This window comes from Oenanthe melanoleuca, chromosome 12, assembly GCF_029582105.1.
Source record: "Oenanthe melanoleuca isolate GR-GAL-2019-014 chromosome 12, OMel1.0, whole genome shotgun sequence".
In the NCBI taxonomy this organism is placed as follows: Eukaryota; Metazoa; Chordata; class Aves; order Passeriformes; family Muscicapidae; genus Oenanthe; species Oenanthe melanoleuca.
Window position 1 is genome coordinate 6,670,866 of NC_079346.1, and position 14,032 is coordinate 6,684,897.

Here is a 14,032-nt window from a genome sequence, read left to right on the forward strand (position 1 = left end):
GGTGAGGAGGAGAGAAAATAATTAGCAGATTCAACCACAGAATTGCTTTGAAGGCTCTTCAGAGATACTGCAGAAAGAAAATACTTAACTAATGGGAAGATTTTGAGTGTGCTGATGGTAATAAAAAATGGTCCCAGGTTGGCTGAGTTTGAAACATGGACCTCTAGTTGGAGAGAGAGCTGCTTTTCCAGCAGCACAGATCCCTTCTAGCCATGGATCAGCATGCAGAGGAGAGAAGGACTGTCAGTTGTGACTTGTGAACCCTTCCAGCAAGAACTGCTGGAAACTTCCTCCTGTGCAACTCTCATAGGCTTTCTTATGACTTTCTGTCCCATGAAGATTTCTTGAATGTACTTGAAACAGCTGTGCTGCAGAGACTTGCTGACAGCAGAGCCTGTTCTCTGCTCTTCCCCACCTGTACAGGCAGCATCAGAAGCCAGGATGTCAAGCCTCTCAACTATTGATTGATGACAAACCCCAGGACAGCCCTTCAATGGCAGTAACAGCATCATTTCACATCCATTTTCTGCTGTGACAATGTTCAAGTGCTGAAATACACACTGGAGGTTTCTAAGCCTGTAGTTCATGTGATGGGAAATACATCTAACAATCCAAAATTCATTTTGCACTGAGCTTCTAATAGTGGGAAAACTGCTTCAGTGTTGCTTTTATGTCTGCTTGGGCTGTGCTGGGGTGAGGATCAGGAATGGGGTGATTTGTAGCCTTTACTGGTGCTAAAACCAACCTTTCCCAAAACAGTTTAAAATTTGTAGCTCACTTATGCAGGACATGGGGTAGTTGTACACTCACTTGGGTGAGAAGATACATAGCTAGATCTCTAAGAATTGCACTGCATAATTGCATGTATGCTACACTACAGCCTCACAAACCTGGCAACACTTTCAGAGAACAGCTGTTATAAAAGTGGGTACTTGGGAAAAAAAACAATTAATACTTGTATTAACAGAACTGATTATTGCAAAGCAAGTGAGTATTTCTCATGTTTGCATTGAGCAAGTGTAACTATTTAAATCGGGGCTGTTACTAGTGACCAGCAGCCTTTTCCTTCGCCAAAGCACATAACTCTGGCTGTGACAGGGGACTAGGAAAATACATAAATATTTAATGCTAAAGTACAGGCAATTGAGCTGAGTTTTCCTGCAATTTGCTCGGCTGCCACTTGATGGGGCCGAACGTCTCCTTTTGGGACAGGAGCCGCTGCTTCCCCCGCCGGCCGGGATGCTCCGGGAGCGCTGGGGATGGGTGGTGGTGGTATTCAATCTCTGCCTTTTGAAACCATCACCATACTGGGAGTCTGTCACACCTTCCCAAATCTCACCGTGCTTCCCCAAGCCTCCTCCTGTGCTAATTCATGGTTGCACTTACAATTGCTCTCTAAAGCCCAAGGAAAAAGTGGTACCCGTCCTGTAGCTAATAGCAAAGGGCTGGCATGCAGCATGTTTTGGACAGGTCAAGTGGCCTCCCAAAATGCACATGCATGGATCTGACTTCCCCGAAGAAGCCAGAGGAAATAGTTTTTCTAACTTTACTTGCTGAGTATGTCCAAAACCTTTCCTGACATCAGAAAGAAGGAAAGTAATCCTCCTCCTCCCCTCAATGCACCCGATGTAAAACATCCAGTTTAGGTTCCTCCAGTCAAAAAGGAATTTGGGGACTCTTGGAGAGCTGATAAGATGCCAAGGGTTTGGGTGCATGCTAAGGGACAATGTACTGGAACACTGTATCTCGTAGGTGTCTATGCTGGGGCTGCTGCTAACAGGAGCTGCTGTCTCCTGCTCATTTCTTGCTGGAACCAACAGCTGTGGAGTTGCTGGGCTGACCACAGGCCTTGCATATTCTAGAACTAATACAAAGAAAGGTGTGTCAAGGTAAATAAGAGAATCCAAACTGAAGTCTTGTGCAGCTATACCTGGGTGGCCCAGAAAAGCCACACATTCAGGGAATGGGGCTGCAGAAATGACACCATGGCCTTTGGAATTACCTCTGTCTGAGCTGGTGGCTGAGTCTGAGGCTCAGATGTATTCAAAAAAAACCCAGTATTTCATTACACCTGCTCTAACCTGGAATGTCCTTGGCTGAGCTGGAAAATACACAAAGGTCATACATGTTTATAAAGAATAAGCATCTGAGGACATGAAGGAACAAAGAAAGTAAACCAGTATCTCTGCACAGGTGGGGTTGTAGGCTCGCAGGCCATTGCAGCAGTTCCATGCTCCAGAGGTACCTGGCTGTGCAGCATTCCTGGTCTGGCTGAAGGTGAGATCTTCCAACTTCCCACTCATGACTTGGCATCACTTTTGGAACACGATGCCCAGTGGGGCCAACGTTGCTGTCTTCATATTCTGCTGTTGGTAAAGAAACTCCCTGGTATTGCACAAACATGCTGGATGCTGGCAGGCAAAGCACTGCTGCTAAATTGCATCAACTCTGAGTTTAAACATAGAGCTCTTTTTATAACACCAGAAGCATCTCCACGTGGAAACTCAGAGATTGCAGCTCATTACCAGCCCATAGGAGGAACAAGGCAGGACGTCCCTGCTGGGCCAAGGGACAGCAGCTTGTGAGGGAAGGGTTAATCAAAGGCTTTTTCCTCCCCTGTTTGAAGACAAGTGCTTCTAACTGCTTTCACCAAAGTTTTTTATTTTGAGTTACTCCACAGTGAATTGTGACCTTTACAAGGGCAGATAGTGATAGAATTAGGGGGAACAGTTGTAAAATAAATCAGGAGAGATTTAGATTAGATGCTACAAAGAAATTCTTCACAGTGAATGTGATGAGGCTCTGGCATAGGCTGCCCAGAGAAGCTGAGGATATCCCCCATTCCCTGAATAGTTCAAGGCCAGGTTGGACAGGGCTTGGAGCAACCTGGTCTGGTGGAAGGTGTCCCTACCCATGGCAGAGGGGTTGGAACAGAAAGATCGTTAAGGTTTTTCTAACCCAAGCAATTTCATGATTATGTGATTCTTGGACTCTGTATCTCTTTCAGACAAATACAAAGTTGATTTGTAATACAAGTGAAATGTGGCATGTTTAACAGATTTGTACATCCACAAATTGCTTTTTGATGGTGTCCCCAGGAGACATTATTATTTGTTATGGTAGTTAAGACATGATTATGTGAAAACTGGATGATGATTTCTAAAAGTTAGTTAAATGTAAGCAACCAGCATCTTTCTTAGCATAACAGCAGGCTAAAAGACATAAAGGTTCTGTTCCTCAAAGAGCAGTGGAGGCTTGAGCCTGTTCCGTGTATTTACAGCCTTTGAAAATGGTGTAAAGTTATGAAGTTTAGCAAAGAAAGAAAGCTTGGGGCATTTTCACTACAAAGAAAATCTGACCACTGGGGAATATATATGGGACATAATCAAGCAGAATCAAAACACCAAGTAGTGCTTTTAATGAGCACTTCTGCTGTAAGTCAAGGACATATTATTTGGAACTGATTGTTCTCCATCTATCTGTTGCTAACAGGCTGAGGACATAAAGCATGTATGACAGAAATGGGAGCCAAGGATGTAGCAGCAGAGAGTGTCTTGTAATCCTAATGTGGGACACTGGTGAGCCCTGATCTCAGACAATGTCCTGAGTGGGGATATTGTGATGCTGGAGGTATAAGAAAAAGGTCAATGAAAACTCAGCTGCTTTTGTCACAAAAAACAAAGGCTGTGTTCAGTGTTTAAGGGAAGGACCTTGCCCAGAAGTCCCAGCTGTAAGTGGCACAGTGCCTGTGGACCTGCTTAGCTCAGAGCACAGCTCTCTGCCTCAGCAGGTGATGTGGTTGGTGACAAGCAGTGTGGCACAGAGGGGCACAGCATGGCATGTCACCTCCCTTGGCCCCACCAAGCACAGCTCTGAGTGATGCTGAGACCTGAAGGCTTTTCTGGTCACGGGACTGTATGTCCAACAGGGAGGTCCCTGGCAGTTTGCAAGCCCTGAGGGGCAGGGGTAAATGAGAAATTAGGATAACTGGCAAAAATAAGCAGTTGTACATTAAATACAAAAGAGCAATTCTTGGTTGATTAGCTTTCTAGGACAGTGACATTGCTGAGGCTGAGGGGGTAGAGCGAGTGCCTCTTGCAGACTCCTCAATTCCATCCCTGGGTGTGGGGACACTGTGGAGCCTGCAGGTGTCCATTGTGTTGGCACTGAGACCATCACCTTGCTCTTCAGGTCCCTCTGTGCCTCCCTCCCTTCAAGCACTGGGGCTGAGAGGGGAAAGTCTCTGCAGAGGGATAAGCACAGCTGTGTCCTCATCCTGCTACAAGAGCAGTGCCTGGGGGCTTCCAAAACCCAAACCCCTGCGAGGGTGATGCTGGCTCTGCTCCTTCTTCCTCCCACTCCTCCTCACCCTGCAGGCTGGGTGCTGCCTCTGGGAAGAGGAGGGATGCAGGGAGCAGGGAGTGAGGCTGGATGGTGCTGCCAGCAGGGCTGGAGAGCTCTTATCAGTGCAACACAGAACCAGCCATACATATTCATTTCATCCCCAGTCATTTTGATTTTCTCTGGGTTTGAGAGAGCTAGCAGGGGACACCCCTTTGAAAGAAAGTCTTAATAATAATCTTTTTCCATTTCCTCTGCCTTTGCCTCAGAAACAAAGGATTATTTTACATATTTTACACGATTTTCTCGGTAGCGTAACTGAGGCTGACATGGAAATTAAGACATTTTGAAAAGTAGCTGGTCCTGTGTTATTCCAGGTCTCTGACTTGCTTATAATGCTCTGGGGTAGCACACCCAAGACTGGAGGGGTCCATGGAGGGGTGATTTTTATGAGAGCAAATTTCAGGTACATTCCATCAAGAGGAACTTGAGCTCTTTCAGAATGTTTAATAAAAAAGGCTCTATTATCCCTATCCCTATCCCTGCCTCAATTAAATATGTAGAAATTATTAACTGAATAGAAACCTTTAAAATTTTTAGCATTCATAGAAGCTTCTATAAGCCTCTCTGTCACCAGCTCTGCCAGTGCTGGTGGCTTCCTTTAGTTGCTGCAACTTTCCTTCTTCCAAATGTTCCTAGAAAGACCTGCCCTCTAGGAGGGAAAATGCCAACCACAACCTTGTGTGGCTGATGCCAGTCAGGGGCTCCTGTCAGTTGGACATTGGCCTCTTTTTTTGATGTGCCTATGCTAATTATCTGAATGTACCCAGGCACATCCATCATTATATAAATGTTTATTTGTTAAGTACCCTGTCACGTTCAGTACTGTCCCATTGATTCTGATTATGCTCAGAAGCAGTTGAGCAAAAAGTAACAGTGGAATATTTTAGAATTCTCTCTACCAACACCATTCAAATATCTGCACATTTTCCAACTATTTGTAGTAACATTGTACTGAGTTTAACAAGATGAGAGGTTCATGCTATAATGCATTGAGAGCTTGTACAAACTTTCCTTCCCTCAACCTATGGCATGCAATTCTTTCAGGGCTTTGAGAGTTTCATGCAGGAATGTGCTTTTCTCACTATTTTAATGAGCCACTGCTAAAAAAATTCAAGACATCATAAGCTGGAATCTTGTCTAAGCATTGCTTAATCAATAAATGCATAAATAGCACCAGTGTGACCATTTCTCTGCTCTGTTTTGGTTTGTGTTTCCTTCTGTTCCCTCATCAGTCAGGAATTACCTCTCAACACTCATCAGAATTTTGAGGTAGGCTCCTTTTGGTCTCTGAAAGTACAGTGCAGTGAAAGTCTACATGTGCCCAGAGAGAAAAGAGAAAGTCTTTTTTGCTTTGGAACCTGCCAAAATTTCCAAGAAAATTTTCTTGTCAAGAAGAGGTTCATATCTTATTTCAAAGAAGGCAGCTTGGTTTCAAGACAGTGTGTTTGATTTGCCCTGGCTAACTGACTGCAGGACCCTTGATAGGGATGTGGGAATGGTTCTGCACCAGAGCACTGCAGAGGTTTGCCCTGGGCTTGTCTCCAGGAAAGCCAGGTCTGCCCTTCTGAGCTTTTTGGTAGGAGGTTGCTGCCTTCATGGAAAGTGTTGCTATCAAAGAGATTCTTGTGCCTGCTTTGCACAAAACACAGGCTAAAATACCTTCTAAGAAAGCCCAGTTTTTACAAAGAAATCAAGAGCAGGAGTCTTCTGAAGAGTTGATATTATTTCCTTCTTTGAAGCACAGTAATATTTGAAATAAAGGGGAAATTCTTTGTCCATAAGGAGACTGCATTGATTTTAGTCAGAGATTTTTTAGTGGGAAGTAGAAGGAACTGGAAGTTGAGAAGAGGGTCAGTCTCTCACATCTGCAGACTAATTTTTTGTTTGTTTATTTACTAGAATGCAAATTTAAAAGGAAGGTTCAGAAAATACAGATTTATGTTCAATTATGAAAGAAATACATTTACTCCACTTGGACCACAATTCATTTGTGGTATTTTAATTTGTTTCATATGAAAGAAATACATTTATTCCACTTGGACCACAATTCATTTGTGGTATTTTAATTTGTTTCAGTTTTGATGTATTTATTGATGTATGCAGGTATTCAGCAAGCTCAAGTGGGGAGTTTCACAGGAAAAGAGCTGTTGTGCAATAACCCACATACAGGCACATTTGAGCAACCTATAATGTTACAGAACACTACTTTTGATCTGTGATTTCTCTGCTTCTTTGGAATTTCATGTCCCAAAACTCTCTGAATACTTGGTTCTTCATATGTTGATGTTGCTCTCCCAAAAATGGGAAGCTGTTTAACTTGTTGTAGTCTCGTTCTTGACAGATCTCAAGACCAGCATATTTTCATATAAAACAGTACAAACATTACAGTACAAACAGAAGACAACTCAGAAATACTGAAATACCACCCCAAGAATCCACAGGGATTTAGGAAGCAAATAGACAGACATGGCACCACAACGAGCCCCAGCCATATGAGCTGTGACATGTGAAAGACAACTGAAGGGAACTCGGGAAGAAGCATTAAAAATACTCTGAGAAATGATGAGGGTGTCTGAGATGATGAGAGCTGCTTGGAAGGGTAATAAAAAGGAAATATATTCTAATGAAGGATGGAAGAGAGAAGCAGTTTGCCCATTGCTGCTGGCACTGCTGAGCCATGCAAGACGACCAAGGCTCATCCCCAGCCCGTGTGATGCTCAGGCACTCAGCACCTTCACAAGCTGATGGCCAAGGGTAGATCAGGGCAGAAGTTTATGTAACACAGGATCACACAGCACCCAAGGGGACTTTTCAAACCCAGGGGGACTTTGGCACCTGTCACCAGCTTCTAGGAGAAACATTCCCCCCTAACTGGATGATTGCACTTGACATGATGAAGGTGTGACAGCCTCATGTGTGAAACAGCACCAGCTTGGCTGCATCTTTGAAAGGCTGATACAATGGGCACAGCTTGGGATGTATCTGAGAGGAAAAGGAGAAAAGATAAAGGTGTCATTAAGTCACTTCAGTATTTTACACTTAACACATATCTTAGAAGGTTCCTGCTCTTACACATTTTCAGGGAATGTTTTTAGGAGAAGGAGAGGTTAAGCATGACAGCAGGTGAAAAGCTGTTTTTCTGGCCTTAATTTAGCAGCGTGGTAAGCCTCTTGGAGCTCAGATGTGTTAAGATGTGCAGGAGAGCGATTCAGCTCATGAGAATGGTGGGTTTAACCCGAGAGAGTCACAGGGAGATGTGTCTGAAGCCGAGAGCAGTCTGGCTTTGGGCAGGACCCAGGCTGTGCCCTCCCCTGTCCCCGCAGTCACACACTGGGAGCTGCTGCCAGCACAGCTGGCGACACCCTCGCTGCTCCTGCTGCTCCTGCAGGCTGCAATGGAGCTCACAGCCCAGCCCTGCCCAATTTACAGGGAATCACAGTGGGACTGGGGGGTGTTTCTCGTAGAAGAGGCAGAGAAGAGAGAGAATGTTTTCCAGAGGCTGATTTTCACTGCCCAGCTCTGTCCAAGTTTGCATCTTCCCAGGAAAAAGAATTTGGTCCCTGCAGGGGCTGGGTGTGAGACAAGAGCTCTGGTGATGCTCTCAGGTTTGCTCAGTCTGCATCCCCCTGCTGGCAGCTGCCACATCCCCAAAAACACTGAATCTGGCTAATTATTGTCTAGGCCTTAATCACCCTGGGACATGAGCAGCATTACTGATATCCATGCACCCAGATGGCTCCAGCCACCAGCCCTGGCTCCCCCTCTCAGACCAACTGGCTGCACTGGGCATTATCTCAGAGACACAAGAGAACCAGAAGACACAGCAGACACTGTCCAGAAGTAAATGAATGCCCAGGCTGTAAGGTGCTGGAGTCCAGGCAAGACCTGTCCTTCCTGGCAATAATGTTTGGGTAGGGCATTAAGTACAGTAATTACTAAAAAATTTTGTGATTTTTATTCCAGACGCACATTTTACATGCAATTGAGACTCTCTATGACCTGACTCATGTTTTACTTCTTTATCTGAAAGAGAAGTGAGGGAGGAGGGTGTGTGAGATATGGGACCATGTCACAGGGTCTGGGTGCTGAGCCACTCTTCCATGTCCTTCCCTGAGCTTAGCAGACAGCCTGACCCCCAGAGAGGATTCCCATCTCATGGACCACACACATTTGTCAATTCAAGGCAATGCAGGGCATTGCTAAGCAGATGGGGGATCTTACATCATCTGAATTACAGGAGAAATGTAAGGTTGTCTGTCTTTAAACATGCAAACTTTTTTTTTTTAGTGTTCTACACAGCACTTGTGAGCAAAGGATGTTTTGGCAGCACTCTGGATTTAAAATCTCTTTGTTCTCACTGTTAGTTTTGTGAAACTTTTGGCCCTAGTTTCTGTGTAAATGTACAGTTTGCAAGCTATTTTATCAGTAGATGTTTTTATTTTGGAAGAACTACTCCTGTTGCAATTTTCCAAGCACTTGTAAAAATTGGGAAGCACAGCTTTTCACTCCAAAGATGCCACCAACCCATTTGGGCTTTTTATTAAGTTCTTTTTTTTCCTCAATTATGAAATCTCCTAGCTTCCACAAGTCTCTTTCCATTTACTGTACGGATTCCAAGAATTCCTAGTTACATTATCTCATATTTGAAGTTTACTCACACAGCTACTAACATTGCAGTTAACATCTACACCACCTTCATGTTGCTGTGGTGGTTTTCTGGCTCTTTCTGCCTTGCTTTGAAAACAACAAGCCTGCATATAACAGGGTATTTTCCTAATTGACAGATGACTGCTTCCCTCTCTGTCTCTTTCCTTTAGAACAATTTGTCCACTGTTTCTTTTTTTTTTTTCTTTTTTTTTTTTTTTTTTTTTTTTTGCTGTTAATTATCTTATGAGCACTTACAGTAATGGAGGTCCCCATTATGATGAGTTTTTTTGCCACTGCTGAGGATAAGGGCACAAGTGCTGCCCTGCAGGTAAAGCTCATTCTCCTCCATCTCTGTCACAGCTTGCCTGCTGCTGCCTGAGGCCAGAGGAGAGGGAATAGCTGTCTCTAAAGTCCCCTCAAACCCAAACAATTCTCTGATTCTGTGATCTACCCAAAGTAGAATCAAATGTCCCACATCCAAACATGCTTCACATCATTTTCTTTAGGTAGAAAATGTAAAAGTCTTTGTATGGGTATAAGGAGAAAGAAAAAGCTAACATTGCAGAAGATATTAATATAGCTGCAAATTAACACCTAATTCAAAAATTGCAGAGTTTTTGAGTGATCCCCAGTTTTAAAATATATTTGAGGAAGGCGACCCATCAGTTTCTGAAAGGACCAAAATTTCCATCCCAAGAAATGTGTACATCAGCAAAATATCCTGAAAACATGGAAAGATATGCAATGCAACAAAACCCTTCATATTTTCTAAAATACTTACATTTAGACACTACACTTCTGTAAATGACTCACCCTTAGATTTCCTTTTGTGTAACCTATGCACAACACATATTACAAAAATGGGGAGTATTAGAGACTTCAGATAAATGATCTTTGTGCTTATTTCTCCACAGATGATCTGTCTGACCTGGACATTCACTATAACAAGTGGATAAGGGAGGGTGCTCCTGAGCCAGAAGCAGCTGCCTGGGGGCAGAACCAGGTACCCTGCAGAAGGTCTGAGGTGTGCTCAGCAGTGCTCAGCCCATGGCAGAGCCAGAACCATGATGATATTTCAGATCTCAGGAATTAGATATTTCCAGGAGCTGTCTGTGTTCCCTGCATAGATCGCAAAATTACAAGCACTGGGCTCCCAAACTTTGTTAAAAAGTTTCTAACAAATCTGTCTGCAGCATCTTGCCATTAGATCTAATTAACGACTGTGCTGTGCACAGGGTAACTGCTCAGATCAAAGCTGCAGCTATTTATTTTTTCTGTTGCAAACAGCAGCAACTGCAGAGCTCCCTTTAGTGGCTCCATCTTTATTCAATAGGCAGAGCCTTGGCTGTCACAGTTTGATAAATTGAGGGGCAAGTTGTGGGTCGAGGGGTCAGTGTGTATCTCCAAACACTCAAAGAACCACTAGTATATTGATGGGAGGGTTGATAATTATACACCAGTACATTAACTGGCAGAACATTAATGCCAAAGAACCGAATACAAGCTTATATTCCCTCTGGATAAAAATTGCATTTTTAATTATGACAAACTTTACATTTGTTATTATATATTATTATATTATTTCTCTCCTTTAAAGTATCATTTAGATACTTCAGCTGTGGTCAGAATCCAACCATGCTCTGAACAGGTTATATTTTAAGCCCCTGACATTCAGGATATTTCCTGCTGTCAAGACAGAAGTGAAGATAATTGGGAAAAGGTCTGTATGAGTGTATGGAGGAGTGTGAAGTGAAAATGTGAAGATTCTAGGTATGTATTACTATGCAGCATCCTTCCTGGTATCATCCCAAGTGCTTGCAGAGGGTGTCCCTGTGAGGTCCCTGGGGTGTGCTGGGCAGCAGAGCTCTCCCCATGGGCTGTGGGGCAGAGTTGGGTGCACCCCTGCGCTGGAGCTTTGTCTCCTGTGATATCCAAACACACAGTGGGTGCATGGAACAGCCTGAATAAGGACTGGGCAAAAACTGGATATCCCCTGCATATTGTGCACACACCTTTGTCACCCCAAAAACAGGCAGGTAGGAATATGGCAGGTGGGAAAGTAGCAGCTCTCCCATGCTGACTGTAAGGGGGCACTTCCATGCTCTGCCTGTGCAGCATCCACAAGCAGCATCCCTTTTCCCTTTTCCATTTTCCCTTTTCCCTTTTCCCTTTTCCCTTTTCCCTTTCCCTTTCCCTGTTCCTGTCCCTGTCTCTTCTGGTCCCTCCCCTTTGCCTCTCTCCCTGCTGGACCAGCAGTTCCCAGCCCATTGTTCCTCATCAGCATGTGTCACCATAATTAACAAACGTGATTAAGGAGTGCAGAAGTGCTGGTGTTGCACCTTGTCACTATGGCAGCATTTTCTTTTCTCACTTGGTGTTATGAGCTAATATAATTAAAGCATTAAATTTTTAGCAGCTTTGTGTAATTTAAAACCAATCTTTCATGGCATTCCCTGATGTTCTCTTTGTCCTCATGGTACCTAGGCCAGGCTGCTGCCATGCCAATCAGGAGTGATTTTGTGGTTAATTACTGCATCTTAAAATGAAAATTAGGTTTAAAAGTATATTGCATAGAAACAAACTTATGTTCAACATACTTTTCAGGCTAATAGAAATGGGTAAAAGAGAAACCTGTCATCCTCATTTCTGGTTTTACAAGGGTTTTATAAGTTGTTTTCATAGAAACATAGAACAACCTCCAGGTTGGAGGGCACCTTCTTGGATTATCTGGCCCAGCCTTTATTCTTTAATACCCATCATAAACCAAACAGCTCCCCGCCTTTCATGATATTTGCTTTTCAGACAGCACATGGACATAGGAATAAAAATTGGTTTAAATAATTATTTACAGAAATAAATAGTCTTGGGTCCTACATGGATAACTGTAAATTAGGCTCACAAGAAGAATTGATGAGAGTTTTGGGGCTCTCATTTAAGATTACTTTAGGAAGAGTGAAGGGAAGTGAATAAAACAAACTGGGTAGCAAGGGGATCCAGAATGTTGCTTCATCTGAACTTAAAACATACAGTGATTATTGCATTGGCCAGGAAACATTGGGCCACAGAAAAATGAGTTTCTTTCTGCCAGAAAAGAAGTCAGTGGATTCAGGTGCAGTATAATATTTCAGCCTAATTTATTTAGGTGAGAACAGGTGAGTACAGTCATGGACAAGTATTAGAGTATTAGAAGGCCAAAGTGGATTAGCTAAGGAAGCCTTCCAAGGTCCAGAAATGACCTTTTGTTGCAGCAATAATCATTTCTAAAGAAAAAAAGCCAGTAGCCCCCATAGCCCAAGGGGCTGCTGTGGATCAGTTACTTAGCACGAGCCTGCATTTTGTCTTTTTGTCAGATATGAGTCCACTCTTCCCTCAGGTTGCACTCCAGACAAAGGGGTTTGTTATCTGCTGCAATCTGATTAAAACAGATGGCAGACTACTGCACAGGACCTTGTGGACTTTAACTTGAATTTAATTATGGATCTTCCCAGAGTAGAGTCCTGTGACAAATATTTGCAATCAAGCACCCCAACCAGCCCCTCATCAGCCAGGCCTGCACATTGCAGCCACATTTTTGTGTTGCTCCATCAGCTCATCCAACTTCAGCCTTCATCTCCAGATGCCCTGGTCTAGAATAATTTACTTACAAGATAAACCCAGGTTGCCCAGGATGGGCTGAAATGCTCATATTTTTCCCAGTTTCAAACAGCAACAGCAACATCAACATCTGGCTCATTTTCTGGGAGTGCAATGCCTTGTTGCCCAGTGTGGATTAGTGAAAGCTTCCATTTATTATCATTATGTCAGTAATATTCCTCATCCATGCTCTTTGCTAACAGCTCCATCAATTATCCCAGGATCAGCTGCTTGCTTGGGATAAGAGAAGGTTTGTGGGAATGCAAGCTCTTGGGACCTGGTTACACCTGAGGGATGCAGAACCTGTGGGGTGGAGAGAGAATCTTCATCAGCAAAGGTAATTGTGGTTCTTTTACATCCAAAATAATTTTTATGTTAGCACATACCTTGCAATCTCTGTAAAATCCTCTATAAGTTAATGGATAAGCATAGCTGCAACTGCAGTGTGGAATTAGCTAATAAAGTGTAGGAGGCTAATTTTCTTTGGTTGGTTTTTTCTCCCCATATTCACATTTCTGGCTTACTTTGTCACTAAGAGCAATTTAGGTGATTCTCATGGCCATGGTGATGCTGGGCCCCCACTGAGGGGTCTGTTCCTCACTATTGCTCTCCCACACTGCTAACTAGATCTGCCACAGTCAGGAAAGACTGGTAGATAAAAAGAAAACATACATGTAGCTTAGCCGTGTACCCAGTGCATTTAACACAGTGGATTTCAGACAAAAACAATCTGGCTTAACCTTCTTCCCCATTTGTCAGGATTCCAAACCTCTAGGGTGTGAGAGTAATGATCTTTGGATCAGGTGAAGGCTGCTGAGGTGTGTGCCTACAGAACCACAGCATCCCCAGGCTTGGAACACCTACACTCCTCTCTCCAGTGACCAGTGGCAGCAATCTTTGGCAAGCTTTGAGCAGCTGTCAGAACCACCTTGCACAAGGGAAGGGAGAAAATCCAGTCGAGGTCTGGGTCTGGTGGCACTGCCAAACCCAGCTCTGTGACAGCACTATGGCTAAAGACTCAATCTTACATAAAATTTTTAAAATTCATCTTAACCTCACCCCATCCACTTTGTATAGAAACCACAGAGTGCTTCAACTTGTCCATCACAACTTCCCTCCCCTCCCCAGCAGGGCACAGAGCCAAAAAGCCAATTGGATCCACCATGGCCAGTGGGATTTTCTCAGGTGTGGTGAGTTTTGCAAAGGTAATTGGGACTGGGAGAGAAAATACAACAGGAAGGGCTCTGAAGGCTGCAGGACCAGGCTCATCACCCAGGCTGGCCCTGGCACAGACCTCACTGGGTTTGGCAGCTGCTGCACAGCGCTCATTAAAAGGCACTGCCTAATT